The sequence below is a fragment of the Urtica dioica genome, chromosome 1, assembly GCF_054948205.1.
Source record: "Urtica dioica subsp. dioica isolate 48M chromosome 1, U.dioica_male_clone48M_v1_H2, whole genome shotgun sequence".
In the NCBI taxonomy this organism is placed as follows: Eukaryota; Viridiplantae; Streptophyta; class Magnoliopsida; order Rosales; family Urticaceae; genus Urtica; species Urtica dioica.
The window spans coordinates 5,487,901-5,508,887 of record NC_142756.1 but is presented as its reverse complement, the minus strand read 5'-3'; positions in this window follow the sequence as shown (position 1 = coordinate 5,508,887).

The window sequence follows — 20,987 nt, the reverse complement described above, 5'->3', positions numbered from 1 at the left end:
TATTTATTTATTTATTTATTTATTTTTTTATCTAAACCATGTTATTCGGTGAAAGTTGTTTGCCAACGCTTTGATGTCAATTTTTGGATTCTCCAAAAGTTTTCAATCCTTCAATGTTTGGAGCTCGCCTGAGTACATTAGCCGAAATATAATATGGGCCATTAATTCCGTGGTTAAAGCAATATATGACAAGCAAAATATGAAGAAACAAAATAGAATAAATGAAGGGGATTATTCCTATTCTATGACTTGTACCAAGATTTTGGACCAAAATCTACTAAACCCAAATAAATCATAAACTAAATATAAACTAAATAATTGAAGGGGAGTAATTTTGGAATGATTTTTGTTTTCATAATATAAACTAAATAATTGTTTTTGTTTTATTAATTAACTAATAAAAAAAATATAAAGGATAAATATGTAATTACTCATTTCATTAAGTCATAGTTTAGGATTTATTTGAGTTTTAGTAGATTTTGGTCCAAAATCATGGTACAAGTCATAGAATAGGAATAATCCCTAAATGAAGATCTGTCAAGTAACATATAAATAGAGGAGTTTCCTTTGAATTTTCACAATGCAAAAGCATCCCGGGACGCTGCTTCATATATTATCACAAAATGAAATTGTACAACAAGGATAACCAGTTAGGATTTCTTTTATCTTTTTTATTATTTATTTTGTCATCGAGAAATTCCATTAATACATTAAAAAGCTACAAATGAGCCCAAATAAAAAAATAAATTAGAATTTTACAAAACACTTAACAATTCTAACCTATTAGACGAGCCGAATATGAGGTCACTAAAGAATCTTGGAGGCCTAATTGGAAGACTTAACCTACTCATTTACCTACATAATTAAGAATGACACCATGAATAATATATCCCAAGCAAGCAACCAAAACATTATATTTGTTTTTTTTTTTGTTTTTTTGTTTTTTTGTTTTTTTTTTTGTTTTTTTTTGTTTTTTTTTTTTCTGAAAATGAGCCGCCTAAAACCTCTACGCCCCACTAAGGTGCGACGTAGAGGAAAGCGCACCCGTTACCTCGAATAAACTCAAAGACCCGGAGGTCAAAAGACGATTCCGAACAGGGGTCGGAATCTCCCCGAAACTACAAAAGCCCGAAACGTGATCTTTAGCCGCTCATTTACATAAAACATGGACGACGACATTCACCTTCCTAGAAACCCAACCAAAAGGAATAAACTAAAAAAAAAACTGCTTGATCTCGAATAGCTTCAAAAATCGGGAGACTTCTCCACTCCGGGCACTCCCTCCCGTCCCTTAAACTGAACATGATGCCTTGGTTATCTCCATCAATCACCACTCTTTTGATACCCCTGAATTTGGCCAACAACACCGCCTGCAAAATGCCGATCAACTCAGCCTCCGTCACCGAGCCCGCCGAGACCGGACTCCTCCAACACCAAAGGCACGTCCCTGCTGAATCTCTGGCCACTACTCCGACTGCGGCACCGGCCGGAGAGAACGCCGCGTCCGTATTGATCTTCACTACCCCTGCATCAGGTGGCCTCCATGCTCACCCCCTGTTGCCTCCGCGCCTTCACTCATGCGACTCTGGACTACACTGCTGCTCTGCTCGGCGCTGCTGTCACGCTCCGCAATACCGGTAAGAATTGCCGCAACAGCCTGGTGAAGATCAGGAGGCACAGCCGAGAACAGCGTCGCGTTCCTCCACCTCCAAATGGCCTCCAAAATAATGCAGGCTCTCATGATAAAGCGCCTCGGACCCGCTGCACCGACGCTCCAAATACGGCTCGCTGCTAATACCCCTCGCACAATCTCCAGACCAGACGCCCTGGCACCGAAATTCCAAACCACCCCCGACTCTTCGTAGCTCCACAACTTCCTCGCCGACGCACAGAGAAACAGGGAGTGCGCCATCGACTCGTCGCTGTTGCCGCAGACCCGGCACCCCGTCGGAATCAACAAGCCTTTATGCGCCAGCTTCGCCGCCGTTGGGAGCACCTCCGCCGCCATCCTCCACAACAAGAATTTATATATTTCATGAATTCGCAACTTCCAAATCTCTCGCCAAGTCTCTTCCGCAGGGAACGTTAGCTCCCGGCGCGCCGCCGCCACCGCCGATCGAACAGAGAAAGCTCCAGATTGCGTCCTGGACCAGATGAGACGATCTTCGCGAAGTCCCGGCAATGGCCGAATATTAACTATATGTCTCGGCACCTCCTCCGTAAAGAGACTTCAAATAACGTCATCATTCCATTGACCGCCACTGTGATCCAATAATTCACCGACCCTCATTCCCCGGTTTTCCTCGACCACCGACCTTAGCAGCAGATCCGGGCCACCCAAAAATCACCAAAAACTCTCGCTTTGCTACCGTCTCCAATAACGTAGCAAGAGTTGTGCCTAATGAGCTCTTTGGTAGACAAAATCTCTTTCCACGCCCGTAGATTAACCACCTTTGAAGCACACATCGAGGAAGTTCGAATTGTGGCAATACTTGGCTTCAAGAATATGAACCCACATAAGGTTTGAGTCCGCGGCAATGTTCCATCCTATCTTCGACATGATGGCCATGTTCATGTCCTCAAACTTACGCAACCCAAGACCACCCACGCTTTTGGGTTGGCAAATCTTGTCCCAACTCCGGAGTGCCAAGTATCTTCCTTCGCCATTTCTTCCTTGCCACCAAAACCTCCTCGCCGAGTTGACCATAGGTCTCGTGTTTTGAACTCGACGGAGTTCCTTTTCCTTGTCTATAATACTTTTTTGAATAACCCTCCAATATTTGGCTTGCCATTGGTGAAGAAGTTTTCCCACCCTCCTCGTTTTTTACATAAGAGGCCCCCCTCCCGACCCGGTCCCGGTGGGAAACCAAACCGAGCTAACGATATCGCGACATTCCGGAACATGGACCCAAGCTTCGAAAAAACGGAAAAGCATTTTTCCCCGAACCTCATGGAGGAAGCAATCAAGAAGAATCGGAGCATGATCCGATCCCACCATCGGAAGCACCTTGACTCCCGCCTTGCCGAACTTGCACATCCATTCCGGGCTCCCAATGGCCCTATCAAGTCTCTCGCGAATACGCACTGAAGGGTCACGCCCATCCGACCAAGTGAAGTGCCCATCGACCGCCCCTAGATCCACTCCTCCCGACTTATCCAAGAAGTTCCTAAGGAGGCCACTAGCCCTCCACGAAAACGCCCTCCCTCCGGACTTGTCCCCTGCCGAAGAGATTTGATTAAGGTCGCCCACGAGAACCCAAGGCCTTCTTTCCCGAGTCGTAGTCTCGCACATGGAATCCCAAAAGGCTTGATGTTCATTCGCATGCGGAGGCCTATAGACTCCATAGAGGATCCAAGCCCCATCCCGATCATCCCCTCGAACAACCATCTCACAAACGTTCTTTGTGACCCTAGTCGCGTTCATGGTAATTCCTTTTCTCCACCATAAACATAAACCTCCCGATAAACCATTAGCCGGAAAAGCAACCCCTCCCCAAAAACCAAGCCTTTTCTGAAACAACTTCATCCTTTCTATACTCATCTTCGTTTCCATAAGAAAAACAACATCCGGATTCTGCCTCCTCACGAGACTCCTAAGAGTCTCCCCCGTCGTGCCTCCATTGAGGCCACGACAATTCCACGAGAGAACTAACATGGGGGGGGGGGGGGGGGGGATGACCCGCCTCCTCGGTCTCGAAGCTTGTAGCATAAGTCTCAACTTTAGAACCTCCCTCTTCCTCTTTGGAGTCACCGTCTATAGAACTCCCCGTAGTTTGTTTGACTTGAGAAACTTTGTACTTCCCAATCCCCATTCTTTTCTGTCGCTTGAACGTCAAATCTTTTTTTGTTTGTTTCCGGGCAACTCGTCTCCTTTTCCTTCCGCAAAGACTCCTTGAGAAATATTCGCGAGATTACTTACCTCACAAAAATTTTCTTCCAAATTTTCTCTCAACCTCAGGTCTTTGGCTTGCTGTTTTTTATTACTTCCCCTGCTTAAGGAAACTTCCTCTTCAGCTCTGCCTAAAACATCCACGGCTATTTTCCTTTTGGGAGTGATGGCCATAGCGCTGTAATTAAATCCGGGTGGGCCCACCAGGTCTTCAGAGGTATTGCTCACCTCTTCCACTTCCTCTTCAGAGGAACCTCCCTCTTCCTCTTTGGAGTCACCATCTATAGAACTCCCCGTAGTTTGTTTGACTTGAGAAACTTTGTACTTCCCAATCCCCATTGTTTTACGTCGCTTGAACGTCAAATCCTTTTTTTGTTTGTTTCCGGGCAACTCGTCTCCTTTTCCTTCCGCAAAGACTCCTTGAGAAATATTCGCGAGATTACTTACCTCACAAAAATTTTCTTCAAATTTTCTCTCAACCTCAGGTCCTTGGCTTGCTGCTTTTTATTACTTCCCCTGCTTAAGGAAACTTCCTCTTCAGCTCTGCCTAAAACATCCACGGCTATTTTCCTTTTGGGAGTGATGACCATAGCGCTGGAATTAAATCCGGGTGGGCCCACCAGGTCTTCAGAGGTATTGCTCACCTGGCCCACTGTCTTCCCTTTGAGAGGGGACTTTAACCCAACAGACTGGGCCTGGCCCTTAGGCCCAATATTATATCCTGCCCTACTTTGAGCACTGTAAGATTTCTCAAAAGGAATTACCCGCGTCTCTGCCTCATCGAAAAGATTTTTCTTCAACAGCCCCAATTCCGGGTCAGCTTTCTCTGCCTTGCTCAAAAACTCTGTAGCCTCACCTCGAGCCTCCCCTTTTCCCGAAAAAGAGCTACCTTCCTCCTTCATTTTTTTCCGAAAAAACAAGGGCCATCACCAAACCGTCCGTAGCCTCTCTTGTCGTCCTCTGAGACACGTCACCTTCAACGGTCAAAACCTTGTCAGCACTGTTCCTCCGGCCAGGAGTCAGACTCGACCCCAGTTGAATCACCGTGTTTTCACTAGGAGACTCCGAAGCATCTCTGGAGAGCCAAAAGTCAATCAGGCCCGTCGTCAGTTTTTCCGTGGCCCTGCCGCCGGCGTGCTGGTCTTCATTCCACGCCGTTGCTCTCGGAAACTTCCCCTTCCCAACCAGCCGTTCTAGCCCTGAAAAAGCCGTTCCAACACCTGATTCCTCGCGAATCCAGGCACCGTAAGATCTGACCTCCGGTGAGTGTGACTCCACGATCTTCGCCCACGATCTTCGTTCACAATCGTCCTCCTCATGCCCACACACTACACATTTGTAACATAACCAACCTGAATTTTCGTATTTAGCCTTAATCCAAAGTGGTGGATAGGGTTTCCGATCCAAGAAGAAACTTGCCAGGATCCTCTTTCTCGTGTCAACATCCACCCTGATCTTCATGTTGAACCCCTGTCGAACTGAACAACTAATGAAACGGCCAAAGAGTCCTGCCAGTTCCCGAGCACTTGCGAAGTTCTGGTACCTCGGAGGAAGGCCCACGAATCTAAGCCAAAAAGTAGATAAACTGACTTACAATTATTAAGGACCAAAATGTTTGCCAAAAAAAAAAAAAAAAAAAAAAAAAACTAAGGACATTCCGATCACGGAAAAACAAAAAATCATGACTAATTGCAACTGTTGCCGAGCTTAGATGATTGTGAGAATCTCGTGTTGTCTCGTTACATATATTTATATTTTTAATTTATAATCGGGTACTCTAGTAAAAGAAACTAATAATTATTTCTTTTGTTGTTTTGTATTATTAATTGGATCTATTAGTAAAATAGCCAATTTAAACGTTTGACATTGCTAAATAACCAATGTTTGGTAAATTTTAAGTAAATAATCACTTTCATATACCAAACGTTGTCTATTTACATAAAATTTTACTTAAAATTTAACAAACGTTTAAATTGGCTATTTAACAATGTCAAACGTTTAAATTGGCTATTTTTTTTTTAATTTTCTGTTATTAATTATACCATGCATCACCGCGTCTTCTTCGTTAGACAAAGTTGTATGCGACTTGGGTACAAACGTCAACTTGATGCGTACTCTTTTATGAGAATCTCGACATCGGTAAGGTGAAGCCAACAAAATTAGTACTACAAATGGTGGATCAGTCTTTTATGCATTCACGCGACGTACTCAAAGTTTGTAGGTTTATTTTCATGCGGACTTAGGATCGAGACGTCCCTATTCTATTGTGACGACCTTTGACCACATGTAGCGCGTTAATCAACGTTCGAAAAGACGATTTGAACTTCCACATCCACTGAACTTGTGAATTTCATTGTGGCATATGTTTCATATTTTTTTGATATCTAGCAATTACACTTATGTGACTATTGCATCACAATATTTTGTACCGATATTATTCTTATTAATTGCTTATTTGAATTGACTTTTTTTTTTTTTAAATAAAATCTTAATTGACATCCATTCACGCTGCTTGAGATTCTATATTTGAGGAAGCATGTATTTGACTTTATTCTCTCTCTCTCAAATACAACGTCATAAACCACGCCGTCCTTTTTCCTCGCGCCGTAAGATTCCATGTCAACGACGCTAGGCTCACCGCCTTCAACCTCTCCGACTCCGCCGCCGCAAACACCTCAACTACAACCTCGCGCTCAACATCTTTGTCCAAAACCTTAACCACAAGATCCGCGTCTACTACAACAAAATCGATGCCCGAGCCTTCTTCGACGGTTAGCGATTCAACAACGTTGACCTTAGGAACTTCTACCAAGGCCACATTCGTTGCAGAGTTTAAAGGGTCTCAGCCATTGATTGGATTTGACGCCGAAGGACGGTCGGATTTTGCCAAGCAGAAGAACGGACACCCATCATCGCCACCATGTTCAGCGACGGCGTCCCGTTGGAGATCGCTTGAGCGTACGCTGATAATACTAACAAGTATAAACTAATATTATTACCTATTATTTATAACCAACAAATATTAACTAATATTTAACTATTAACCTTCAATTTTGAACGCTTAAACGAATCTACAATTAAAATTTTGAAAAAACTTATAAAAAATGATGTTGTATCATTTTACTTGGTTTCTCTATTTTCGGGAATTTTTAAGTCAAAATAATGGCTTATTTTGAGCATTAACTTATTCAATGGCCGGCAATAAATTGTAGTCATTTAAAAAAAAAAGTTATTTATTTTTATTTAAAACTGGTCAAAGGGTATTTTTGTCTCTTTTGGTTAGTTAATAATTTTATTGGTTGTTTCGGAATATTAACCAAACGTTGACTAAAATAAAATTTCATCGTTTCAAAGTTGGCCAAACGTTGGCTAATAATTTCTGGTGCGGAATGGTATTAGGTGCGACATGTCGCACCTAAATGATACCCTTCCAGGTATAACTAAATATTTCGCTAAAGTTAAGTGGTATTCGGTGCGACACTATCGCACCGGTAAATATATCGTTGCACCTAATACATTTGGGTGCGACTATTGTCGCACCTAAAGGTTTCAAAATTTAAAACGGTCTGGAAAATCCCCCCAAAAATTTTTGACTGTGTGATTTCATATTCGGTGCGACGCCAGGTGCGACATGTGATGGGAATTTTCTTAACTAAAGAAAAATTCTACACGACGCAAGCGAACGTGTCGTCAAGTAATAGAGTGCAAAAGCACGGATATCGATCCCACAAGGACTCTAGACTATTTCCGAAGCAAACTCACTAGCTTTCTTTTTCGAGTTATGGAAAATGAAAAATGGGGGTTTTTGATTGTTTTGAGAACACGATGAAATGTAAACAAAAGTGAAAACACTATTTAAACACAAGTTAAAAGGAAGGGGCGCGATTTCGTTATTTCATCGAGTCGGTCGGTCTTGGTACGATTCTAAGCTCGGGTTTAGAGTTGTAAAACTTAGTCTCAATCCCTCTTAAAACATTCACTAATCTCTCTCGAGTCTTTAGGAATCTAGCTACGTGTCGAACTTACACCTCTCGGTTTGGGTCCTACTAAAACACAAAACCGCATTTAGCCCGGGATTTCAATCAACTACATCTACCCCCTAGTCTTTCTATAGCTCTAGGAAGGTTAATGATGGGACGGGTAGAGCTCACTCGTTTATTACCTCTCGGTTTCTAAACTCGTCTAAGGTTCACTAATTAGTTAGCTACTCTAATTAGCGTTAACACACAACCCATACCCATAATATTTCACTCTCAACCCAACCATGAAGCACAAAATCTAATCTAAAGGTTTGACCAACCAACTCAATTACTTAACTACATCGCACCCCTAAATCTACTTAGCTACTCATGATTATGAATAAACAAAGCAAAATAGAAATTAACACAAGAATTAAAGCAATAAAATAAGTAGACATTGAGTGCTAAAATAAACAAACACTTAAGCTTTCATTAATATACTACCACCAACTCCAAAACTCCACTCAACCAAAACAATAAATTCAAAACACAAATATTCAATGTTCAAGAGACTAAAGTAATCACTAAAACTCAATAGAAATAGATTGCAAGCAATAAATGATGTTCAAAGCAATAAATGGAGTAATAAGTTCAATAAACAAGAAATAAGTAAAAAGAGAGAGTTAAGGGTGAACAAATGGAGTTGATGATGATGATGGAGGTTGTCACTCTCCTTCTTCTTCTTCACTCCAAGAAATCTCCTTCAAAACCTAGTTTCTCTCTCTAAAACTCTCTCCAAACTCTCAAGAACAAAATGTAAAAGTGTTATGTCAAGCCTCCTTTTTCTTCTTTGAATAAGTGTATATGAGGGTTTAGGAGAGATTTTCGGAGCAAATATGGACCCTTGGACGAGATCCAAGGGCAAAAATGATTTAAAAGACGAGCTCCAAAAATTCTGAAAAAGCACCTGGCGCGGCGCGCCACATAACAGGCGCGCCGCGCCACTCTTGAATTTCCGAAGGCGCGCCGCGCCTCTCTTGCGCGTTGGCCGCTCGAGCTCTCGGGTGTAAATTTGGTCACTAGGGCGCGGCGCGCCATTCAATAGGCGCGGCGCGCCAGCCTTGAAACGCTGACTTCTTGTTGACCGCCGTTGACTTTTGTTGACTTGACTTCAAATGACCATAACTTGCTCGATTTAGCTCCGATTCAGCCCGTTTTCGCACCACCACCTTCTCATACTCTCTCAAACCTGAAAATGCAATAAAAACTACAAAATAATATAAAAAACATTAAGAACAAGCTTCGATTCTTATCTAAGAGTCATAGATAAGTGTGAATGAATCTCACTTATCAACATGTCGCACCGAATATGTTTATTAAGTGCGACGGCGTCGCACCCAATAATCTTAGGGTATTATAAATACCCGAGTCTTCTTCCTCGCCTGATTTCGTCACCCCTCTCTCTCTCTCTCTCTCTCTCTCTTTAACTCTCTGCAACTCTGTCTCTCTCTCTGCAACTGTCTCCGGCGAGCTCGACCTCGGCCCAGCCCCGCACGCAGCCGTCCTCCACCATGAACCACGCTGTCCTCCTCTGGTACGCCTCTCTCTCTCTCTCTCACCCTCTCTCTCAATCTCACTCTCTCTCTCTCTCTCTCTCCGACCAGCCACCGCCCAGCCATCTCATCGGCCCGTCTCCGGTGAGCTCGACCTCGGCCCAACCCCGCACGCATCTGCCATCCGCCATGAACCACGCCGTCCTCATCAGGTACGCCTCTCTCTCTCCCCTCTCTCTCTCAATCTCACACTCTCTCTCTCTCTCTCTCTCTCTCCGACCAGCCGCCGCCCAGCCCTCCCCTCGGTCCGTCTCCGGCGAGCTCGACCTCGGCCCAGCCCCGCACGCAGCCGCCCTCCGCCGTGAACCATGTCATCCTCCTCCGGTACGTCTCTCTCTCTCTCACTCTCTATCTCTCTGTCTCACCCTCTCTCTCAATCTCACTCTCTCTCTCTCCAACCAGCCGCCGCCCAGCCCTCCTATCGGCCCTCGACCAACGCATCCTCCTCGTCGACTGCTACTGGACGAGACAACCGCGTGCACCCTCCTCGCCGACGGCCACCCCTCCTCGCCACCTTCGCCACCCCTCCTCGTCAGCGAAGTCACCGAAGCTTTCCGAAATCTCAGCGTTTGAGTTAAGTTTTTTATTTTATTTTATGTATTTGTTGAATTAGTAAGTAGATATAATTAGTAAGTAAATATAATTAGTTTGAATTATAATTAATAATTAGTAATAAGTTTATTGTAATCTAGTTTAATAATTATTAATTGGAAATGAAGTATTTTAACTTCACTTAATTTAAAATATGTTTAGAATATGATTAATTAGTTTAAGTTAATTGTAATTTTACATGTTAAAGTTAGCTAAGGAACATGTTTAGGTAGTTTGATTAATTTAATTGTGATTTAAATCAAGTAACATGTTTAGGTAGTTTAAGATGTTATTTTGAGTTATTATAATTATAAATGAGTTAAATTAAGTTAATTGTAATATGTATTGCACCGAGCCACGGAGGTTCGGTTTAGGATTTACAATTGTGATTAATATGATAGTTCTGTATGGTTTGTATTTTTTTTAAACATGTTTGTATGTTTTTTATTTATCAGTATTATAGGGGAAACTCTGCCGAAATTTCGGTAGAGTTTCGATTTAATTAGTTTTATAATCTTTCTTTCATTCTATTAAATTCGTTCCCCGTCCCTTAACAATAACCGTCTTTGACCCTCTCATTCAGGGGAATGTCAAATCCAAGTAGAGATTGGATTACCGAGAACAATCGGTTGAGTTTGCAGTATAAAATAAGGGTTAACGAGTTTATCCGCCTTGCAAGCAGACTCCCGAACGAAAATGGTCAATATCGTTGTCCTTGTGAGTCTTGCATCAACGTGAGATGGCACGACATCGGGGTCGTAAAGAATCACCTTTTGAACAAGGAGTTTACCCCGAGATACACCGAATGGTATCATCACGGCGAACGTCATGTGCTTACCTAAGTAGAAGATGTCAGGGAAACTAACCTGAGAGGAGTCGGTGGATTGCACGATGCTCTCCATGATATAATGGATCAGGAAGACTCGACGATTTTGCAGATCCGACTCCGAGTGAAGTGCGTGCAGATGAGCAAGTGGAAGACTTATTTGCCGAGTTGGAAGCGAAATTGTACCTTGGATGCAAAGAGTTTTCGTCTTTGTCTTTCCTGGTTTCGTTGATGCACATCAAAGTCACGAACCATTAGACGAACAAGTCGTTTACAGAATTGTTACAGCTCTTGAGGAAGTCTCATCCAATAGGTAACCGAATTCCGGAAAAACACTACGAGGCCAAGGCGAAGCTGAAGCGTTTCAGCATGGGATACGATATGATCGACGCGTGCATCAACGATTGTGTGTTATTTCGAAAAGATCTCGAGAAAGCTGAAGTGTGCCCAATTTGCAATGAGAGCAGATAGAAGTCAACCGAGAAGAATATATCACAAAAGATATTGCGATACTTTCCATTGAAAGATCGATTGAAGCGATTGTATGCTTCTCGACACACGTCGCTTGAGATGCAATGACACGAATGAGATCGCGTCAAGGAAGAAGGCGTTTTGCGACATCCTGCGGATGGTTCGACGTGGAAGAATCTAGACGAGAGATATCAAGATTTTGCTGCAGAGCCTCGCAACGTATGACTGGGACTAGCTTCTGATGGGTTCAACCTGTTGGTGATTAATGCACCTTAAGTAACCAATTAAAATGTGAAAAATAATAATTACGCTAACAAGAGCTAATTATTAACATGGTTATTAAACAAGATCTAGATTACTTAATTAATTAATCATAAGAAACTTCATCAAGCAACCATATCATATAAAAGACGAGTTTAAGAAAGCTTACAGTTTTTGGCTCACGAACAGAAAGCTTTCACAATCCGTCTTTGTCTTGAACGTACAAGCCTCCACACGATCAGATCTGGAACTCTTCCTTCAAGGACTCGATGTGATGACATCAAAGTCTTTCGAAACGTAATCTCCGAGGAAGATAAGACAAAAGAGTGAGCTTCGTTATATCTCACTAGATCTGGAAACGGGGTGTTTCCGATCTTTCTCTCTTATTTATAAGAATGGAATTGAAGCAATTCCTAGGGGAGGAAGGAGAAGCAAGCACACGGCCACAAAGGAGAGTGTGTGGGCGTTTTTAGCTGTATGGCTAGGTTCAATTTTGTTTCACATCAGTCCTCTATTTATAGCAGTTTAAAAGGTATCTTTATAGAATATACAAGAATATTCTAAAAGATATTATTTCTTTTTATTGTGTTCACACTAGTGGATTAAATCTCAGCCATTGGATCTCAACAAGTGAATCCTATTTTTCCTCTCATCCATCAGATCAATATCTAGGATTTTATTTTATACAACAGTATAAAATATTTTCTGTTGAGAAAATCTAGGAAATTATATTCTCCTAGATATTCTCCTAAATATCCTCCTAATATTTAGCCTAAATATTAAGAGAGAATATAGAAAAATATATCTCCTATTTATTCTCCTATATTTTAGGAACAGAAAAACAGAAAAAATACTGGTTACCACACCAGTGCAAAAAAACGTCTAACACCGTAAGGGGCATACGATTTTTTTTTGCTTTTTCAAGGCCCAATAGATTTAAGCCCATTAAACACTTATTTACTTGTCCAACAATAAATAATAAGTTTATTTACTTGAGCTAGCAGTAAATAAACAACTTTACTATAAATATTTATTTAATTCCCAAAATACCCTTTTTGGAATTTAATGTTGTCAATCACTATTACAGCAAGTGAGATTATAATAATAATACATACTATTATATTAACGTTCTTGTCCGCCTTCATCGAAGCTGAATCGGGGACGATGGACCTAGCAGTAGAAGCTTAACAATTCCGATCAAAAAGACGAAAAAAAGTCATTTCTCTTTTTCGATCGATTCGTCTAATCTTAGTCAATACTCCACTGTGTAAGCTAAGACTGAACTCTCTTTTAATACTAGAATTATATTTACTCATCGTAATGAGTGTCCACTGATTTAGTCAGTACGTGATCATGACCCTCCAGGTTCTACCCTTATCGAGATAGGTCAATTTGTTCCGTTATACCTTTCTCATTACATATAAGCCCTAAGCATCGTTGCTTCCCCAGCGAAAGATTCAACCGAACGTAAGCCAACTTCGGAAGTGTGCACAATCAATCGGTTCTGGAATCAACCTTTAGGTGAGAGAACATTAACCTTCTTTCAGGAAGGCTGGATTCCGTATCTGTAAACCACTTTATTCTACAATCATGTCCCGAGTTCCCAAAACATCTATTTATTCAACCTTTATAGGCCTTTAACGTGATGAATCAAAGAACCCGGTAGCACGACCTAGAAGTTCATGATCACTTCAGGATTAAGATCAAGCGTCACTGTGACCATCATTTGTGACCCTAGCTAGTGTGTCGTAACGGTCTTTAAACGACACATCTACATGCAAGGTCTATCCGGGTCGTACACTTACCACAAGTGCAGAATGCTCCCACTAAGTGATCAACCTTCACTTGCGTTCCACATATATGACTTTAGATAAGGCTTTACAGACACATATCAGTCATCGACCAAGTTTTAGTTCACCGCCCGATCTCGGATACCCAGCATGCGATTCAGTTTGATACGGAGACTATGGATGATAGTTGTCATTGATTCTGAATGTTATCAGACCTCTACCCACTAATCATACTATGCTAATAAAGTAACTTCTTATCTTATTTAGTAATCATCATCTTCTAGTGGGCAATATTCCTAACAATCTCTCACTTTGACCAGAGAAAATAAGTTACCATGAGCCAATTTATTCGTAGCCATCGTAAAGGTAGTTTCAGAAGTTTTGACCCAGGATTGAGATTCTCATGGATTCCCAATTTTATCATACTCCACAAGTTACATCGATTCAACTTATATCCACAGTTAATGCTAACATGCAAGTATTTTTGACTTACCTCTTATGGTTAAGTCATTTTGTTCTTAGTAAATCAATTTACTTTAGAACATTCTAACACTTTGCATGTTTCAGACTATACACCAAACTTCATATCTAAAGATACGAAGTTACCCTATTCGTTGGTGTACATCTATTGGTGCCTTCAACAATTTGCACCGTTGCATGCTCAAATCTCATCACCACTAACCATAGTGTGATTAAATATGTTTCAATAAGAACTTTATTTACTTCTTCCATTACTTAGTTATTTATTGTGTATCCTTGTTGGTCAAGTCATATTCAATATACATGACTTTAAGGATTTACAATTAAATAATTAAGTAATTATTTCCAGAATATTACAGTGTTTTAAAACACTCGTTAGTATTCTCGGAAATTTGACGTTGTCAAAAGGGCTAATTTATAGTCCACTTATTGACAATGTCATTAGCCTCAAATTTGAGCTCATACCTTATCACAATAAGTATGTTTGAGACATTTATGGAATGAGCTTATCGTTTCTAAACCTCAAGTTTCAGAAATTATTTTAGCTCAGTCAATCGTGTCATCATTAAGTCTATTACACAACGGTAATAACTTTCTCAATGACACGTGTATAATAATAACACATATCGATCATTCCAAGAATATCGATTATAACAAAAATCCAAGAGTCATCATGATTATTTGTTCGTTTTTAAAGGTCTACCTTTTAATAAAAGGTAGAGTAGTATCTAACTACTTAGATCCAAAGTCAACAGAACATGTTCCTCAAAGGACAGTTCATCTTATTTTAAATAAGATCCCAAATGAACTGGTTCGTGGTATCAGAGAGAAGAGCAACATTGTTGCCAATGTCTCTTCTCAATGGCTCAATCCCTTAAGTACCAATCCGCTTGTTCGAACACATTCATTGTTCAATTTATAGATCTCTCAAATCCTTCAAGCTAATAGCTTGACAGGTTGATCTACTAAAAGAGGGTTTATTAACTTAAAACAAGTTAGATTGATCTTCATTATTGAAGATCAATACTTTCATTTAATGAAAGATTTTGTTGATGATTAAAGATGAGGATCCATTAATGGATGCTTTCTACTTAATGGCAAGTAATGCATACTTCCCTTTATTGTACGATTTAATTGCTTATTAGATTCATTTAAGAATCTCATCATAAATGATGCATAAAATCCTGTGAAGGATTAAGCTATTTTAAATTCGTTCAATAGCGGCAAAATTCTAATTAAAGATGCTCCCACTTATTAATTGATTATTTATGGCAAGTCAATAATTAATTACACTTCCATTCATATTATTGTCATGATAACAATATTAATCCATATTAAAGGATTTCATCATAAATGATGATAGCAGTCCTGTGAAGGACATTGCTTTCATTATATTGTTCAATAATGGCTAGATTCTTATAAAGATGCTCCTATTAAATTCAATGAACAATCGTGACTAGAATCCTTTAAAGGATGCTCCCACTCAATAATATGATTCTAGTGACTATGATCCAATAAAGGATGCTCCTAGTTAATCAATTCTAGTGACTAGATTTCATTCAAGGAAGCTCCCACTTAGTTATTGAACTAGAGTGTCTAGGTTCTTATAAAGATTCTCCCACTCAATCAATGTATCATCAACACTAACTTTAAAGTTGTGTGTTATCTTATTATCTCTTAATCACACAAATCATTTGTCGATATGAGATAATTATTTAGACACTACCAGAGTTCTAAATAGTTCTTATTATTTCATAAAACACATTTATAATAGCAATTTTAATAAAGCAATTAAAGCTAATTAAAATTCTAACAGAAATTATTAACTCGAATAATATAATATTGTGCACCTATATAGTTAATGAACGGAAACACGGTCCTTCATATTCTATATTTAATTAAGGCTTAAGCATTTATGCATATTCAAATATCATAAAGGCAATTTAAGGCAATTCATAAATGAGTAGAGAAATATTTAATGGCACATTCATATGTTCATAAATAATGTAATAAAACATAAAGAAAGAAAAGATTCATCCTATCTGGAATAGTCATAAAAGACTACAGTCCAAAAAACCTCAGATTATTTGTGACACAACTCTTATGTTAAAAAATAAATCCAAAAATGAAAGTAATAAAACTAGCGGAAAATTTTAGATCTTGAGCTGGAGCATGAGCTTCTCAATAATTCGGACTTGAATCCGACATTGCTCAGCAAGCTCACCAACACCATCGTGTTCCTATAGATCTATTCTGCAACAAGAATAGAAGTATGCTCATGAATAATTATCCTCAAAAACAATTTTAGCATATCATGAATTTTTCGGTACATTACCAGCATTCTTCTTGTTCTTTTCATGCTCGGCTATGTACAAAGGACAGTTCCTCTTTCAATGGCCTTCAGTGTTACAGTGGTGGCATTTGCCCACCATTTCACGCTTCTTCTCTTTTCTTTTTCCAATTCTCTTGAAGTTTCTCCTTTCCTTATTAGCGGGAGCTTTCCCCTTTCGAAGTACTAGGACGTGCCTTTGATGACCCAGCTCCAGAAGACATGTTCTTCTTGGATTTCGGCAAAGAACTTTTGTCAGCATACAAAGCTGATTCTTTGTTCTTTCCTTGACGAGTGATAGACTCGAAAGTCTGTAACTCATTCAATAGCTGAGGCAGTCCATACGTCAACTTATTCATGATATAGTTCGATGTGAACTGTATGAAATCACTCGAAAGGGAATTCGGGATAATTTCCACCTGAGTGACATCATCCGTCAAAGCCCCATGGAGCTCAACTTCTGTGAAGTAATTAGTCATTTTCATGACATGATCCCTCACAGGAATTCCCGCAATCATCCTAGTGGTAGTGCACTTACGGGTGAGTTCAATAGGGGCTTGCTCGCTCTGCATCCCAAACATTTCCTGCAACGAGTCAAGGATCTCCACAGCAGTCTCATTACCTTCCAACTTTATTCGCAACGCATCTGATATGCTCGCGAGCATGTAGGCTATGGCTTTGTTGTTAGCCACAATCCACCTGTCAAAATCATCATTCTGCGAGCGGGATGAATTTGATGTCGAAAAAAGAGGTCTCTCTTCAGTGAGGATAAATCGAATGCTTTCACTCACCAGCACAATATTCAGGTTAGACTTCCATATCGGGAAGTTCTCACCAGTCAGGACGTCTTTCGACAACAGGGCCATAATAGGGTTCGACATGATTACTAAAATATAAAAACACATATATATATATTAGCAATAAGAAAAGAAACAAGCTATCAATAAGATTTAGGAAAATAAAAATATAATGCAACCAAGCACGGGATAAAATACTAAAGAAAAGAACCCAGTTTTTATATTCCACGGTAATCCACCAATAGCCACAGTCCGTCCCACTATGGTGGCGTAACGCAGTGCACCTAGTGAAAATCGAGAATCATCTCAGATTAATGAACAATCGTGGTTCATGATATATCATAACTATGTTCACTAACTACCAATTAATTAGGAATCTTTGACCACATGAGCAACCACCGGTTGGATTCACGCATGAGTCAACCCAACATTTCAGCAGAAAGAGTATCACCCGAATGCACTGACTTAGCCTATACACGCCGAACTCAACTCCCCCACCTATCGCTAGAGACACAACCTTGTTATTGGAATCAGAAAAGCCTGTCCTTAGTGCTCAGATCACCATGTCTAAAAGACCGCCGATCAAGCATGGATATTTAATCCTCATGGTGTTGTGACAATGTTGGAGGTCTACGACTTAATATACTTTCAGTATTATTATTATTTTATCTCCTAGCATTAACTTTAATCTAGGTGATGCACTCGAATTATCTAATCATATTAAAAACTCGAGTGTTTCTAAGCTACCCTTAAAAACAATTAAGTTTCGACATAGCTTAGTGATTAGGAGTATCGTGACATCTAGTCTTGATTATCCTAATAGCATTCCTTCACAGAAAAAGCTTCCAGCGAGGAGGGAAGACATAGTCTTTTATTAAACCACAAGCTTAGCCTCTTATCGGCTTGGTGACAAAGCTTCTCCGATCCGTTCAACTCATTTATCAAAAACTATCCTAATCATATTAGATAAGTTACATATAAGAAATGAAAGCCCATGATAACCCACAAAACAACTTTTCAAGATATATAATACATGGCAAAGCAATTAATTAAACAAGCATGACAAAGCATATATGGTATTGATTCGGATTGATCGTATCCGAATTGATTCTTATAAATCTAACTTGATGAACTCAATCACATTAGTTCATGGATTCTTGTTGAGCACATTCTATGTCTCAAGTGAAAAATAAATCAATGTCAAAGATTATTTATTTTTCCATAGTTGTCAAAAAATAATTTAATGATTAAGGCCCAATACAATTGGCCTTTGAAAAAACAGATCAATGTCATTGGTCATTTATTTTTCATGTTTTAAATAAAATTTATTAGGGCCCATCCCATATAATTAATTTAAATAAAACATCAAATTTTTTTTTTTTTTTTATAGAAATCGGTTTGGGCCTTTTGTGCCCAACCGGACTAACGGGCTTTGACCTGGTCGAATCCTTGAGCCCACTTGCCAAGTTAGGGCTCAAAAAATTAGCTCGGATCAAGAGCCAAGGCGGAAAATAATCCGAGACTCCTATCTAAGGGGTAGGCGGAATTTTGTTACAAGGATGTCACAAAATTCGTCTTCTTCGGCAAAGGTGGATCTGTGGAACTCCGATGGGGCTGTGCTTCGGAACGTCATCTCATCTGGCAGTGGATAGTCAGCCCTCCGAATTTCACGACGATCGGATTAGAGAAAGTATTTTAAATAAAATAACAAAAATCCTATACTCTTTGAATTTCGAGTTTAACAACAATTCTAGAAAAGCGAGAATAAAAAATCTACGATCAACCACGAATCACAATTCACATATCATATCATACTGAATTGAATGAATAACATATCATTATATAAATTCATAAAAACCATATTACAATTAATAACTAGAACAAATCGATTAATTAAGTAATCATCTAGCTCTGATACCACCTGTTGGTGATTAATGCACCTTAAATAACCAATTAAAATGCGGAAAAGAATAATTACGTTACCAAGAGCTAATTATTAACATGGTTATTAAACAAGATCTAGATTACTTAATTAATTAATCATAAGAAACTTCATCAAGCAACCATACCAAATAAAAGACGAGTTTAAGAAAACTTACAATTTTTGGCTCACGAACAGAAAGCTTTCACAATCCGTCTTCGTCTTGAACGTACAAGCCTCCACACGATCAGATCTGGAACTCCTCCTTCAAGGACTCGATGTGATGACACCAAAGTCTTTCGAAACGTAATCTCCGAGGAAGATAAGACAAAAGAGTGGGCTTCGTTATATCTCACTAGATCTGGAAACGGGGTGTTTCCGATCTTTCTCTCTTATTTCTAAGAATGGAATTGAAGCAATTCCGAGGGGAGGAAGAGAAGCAAGAACACGGACACAAAGGAGAGTGTGTGGGCGTTTTTAGTTGTATGGCTAGGTTCAATTTTGTTTCACATTAGTCCTCTATTTATAGCAGTTTAAAAAGTATTTTTATAGAATATTCAGGAATATTCTAAAAGATATTATTTCATTTTATTGTGTTCACACTAGTAGATTAAATCTAAGCCATTGGATCTCAACAAGTGAATCCTATTTTTCCTTTCATCCATCAGATCAATATCTAGGATTTTATTTTATACAACAGTATAAAATATTTTCTGTTGAGAAAATCTAGGATATTATTTTCTCCTAGATATTCTCCTAAATATCCTCCTAATATTTAGCCTAAATATTATGAGAGTATGTAGAAAAATATATTTCCTATTTATTCTCCTATATTTTAGGAACAGAAAAACAGAAAAAATACTGGTTACCACACTAGTGCAAAAAAACGTCCAACACCGTAGGGGGCATGCGATTTTTTTTTTTTTTGCTTTTTCAAGGCCCAATAGATTTAAGCCCATTAAACACTTATTTACTTGTCCAACAATAAATAATAAGTTTATTTACTTGAGCTAGCAAGAAATAAACAACTTTACTATAAATATTTATTTAATTCCCAAAATACCTTTTTTGGAATTTAATACTGTCAATCACTATTACAGCAAGTGAGATTATAATAATAATACATACTATTATATTAACGTTCTTGTCTACCTTCATCGAAGCCGAATTGGGGACGATGGACCTAGCAGTAGAAGCTTAAGAAATCCGATCAAAAAGACGAAAAAAGTCATTTCTATTTTTCGATCGATTCGTCTAATCTTAGTCAATACTCCACCGTGTAAGCTAAGACTGAACTCTCTTTTAATACTAGAATTATATTTACTCATCGTAATGAGTGTCCACTGATTTAGTCAGTACGTGATCATGACCCTCCAGGTTCTGCCCGTATCGAGATAGGTCAATTTGTTCCGGTATACCTTTCTCGTTACATATAAGCCCTAAGCATCGTTGCTTCCCCAGCGAAAGATTCAACCGAACGTAAGCCAACTTCGGAAGTGTGCACAATCAATCGGTTCTGGAATCAACCCTTAGGTGAGAGAACATTAACCTTCTTTCAGGAAGGCTGGATTCCGTATCTGTAAACCACTTTCTTCTACAATCATGTCCCGAGTTCCCAAAACATCTATTTATTCAACCTTCATTTGCCTTTAACGTGATGAATCAAAGAGCCCGATAACACGACCTAGAAGTCCATGGTCACTTCAGGATTAAGATCAAGCGTCATTGTGATCATCATTTATGACCCTTGCTAGTGTGTCGTAACGGTCCTTAAACGACACATCTACAGGCAAGGTCTGTTCGGGTCGTATACTTACCACAAGTGCAGAATGCTCCCACTAAGTCATCAACCTTCATTTGTGTTCCACATATATGACGTTAGATAAGGCTTTCCCGACACATATCAGTCATCGACCAAGTTTTAGTTCACCGCCCGATCTCGGATGCCCAGCATGCGATTCAGTTTGATACGGAGACTATGGATGATAGTTGTTATTGATTCTGAATGTTATCAGACCTCAACCCACTAATCATATGATGTTAATAAAGTAACTTCTTAT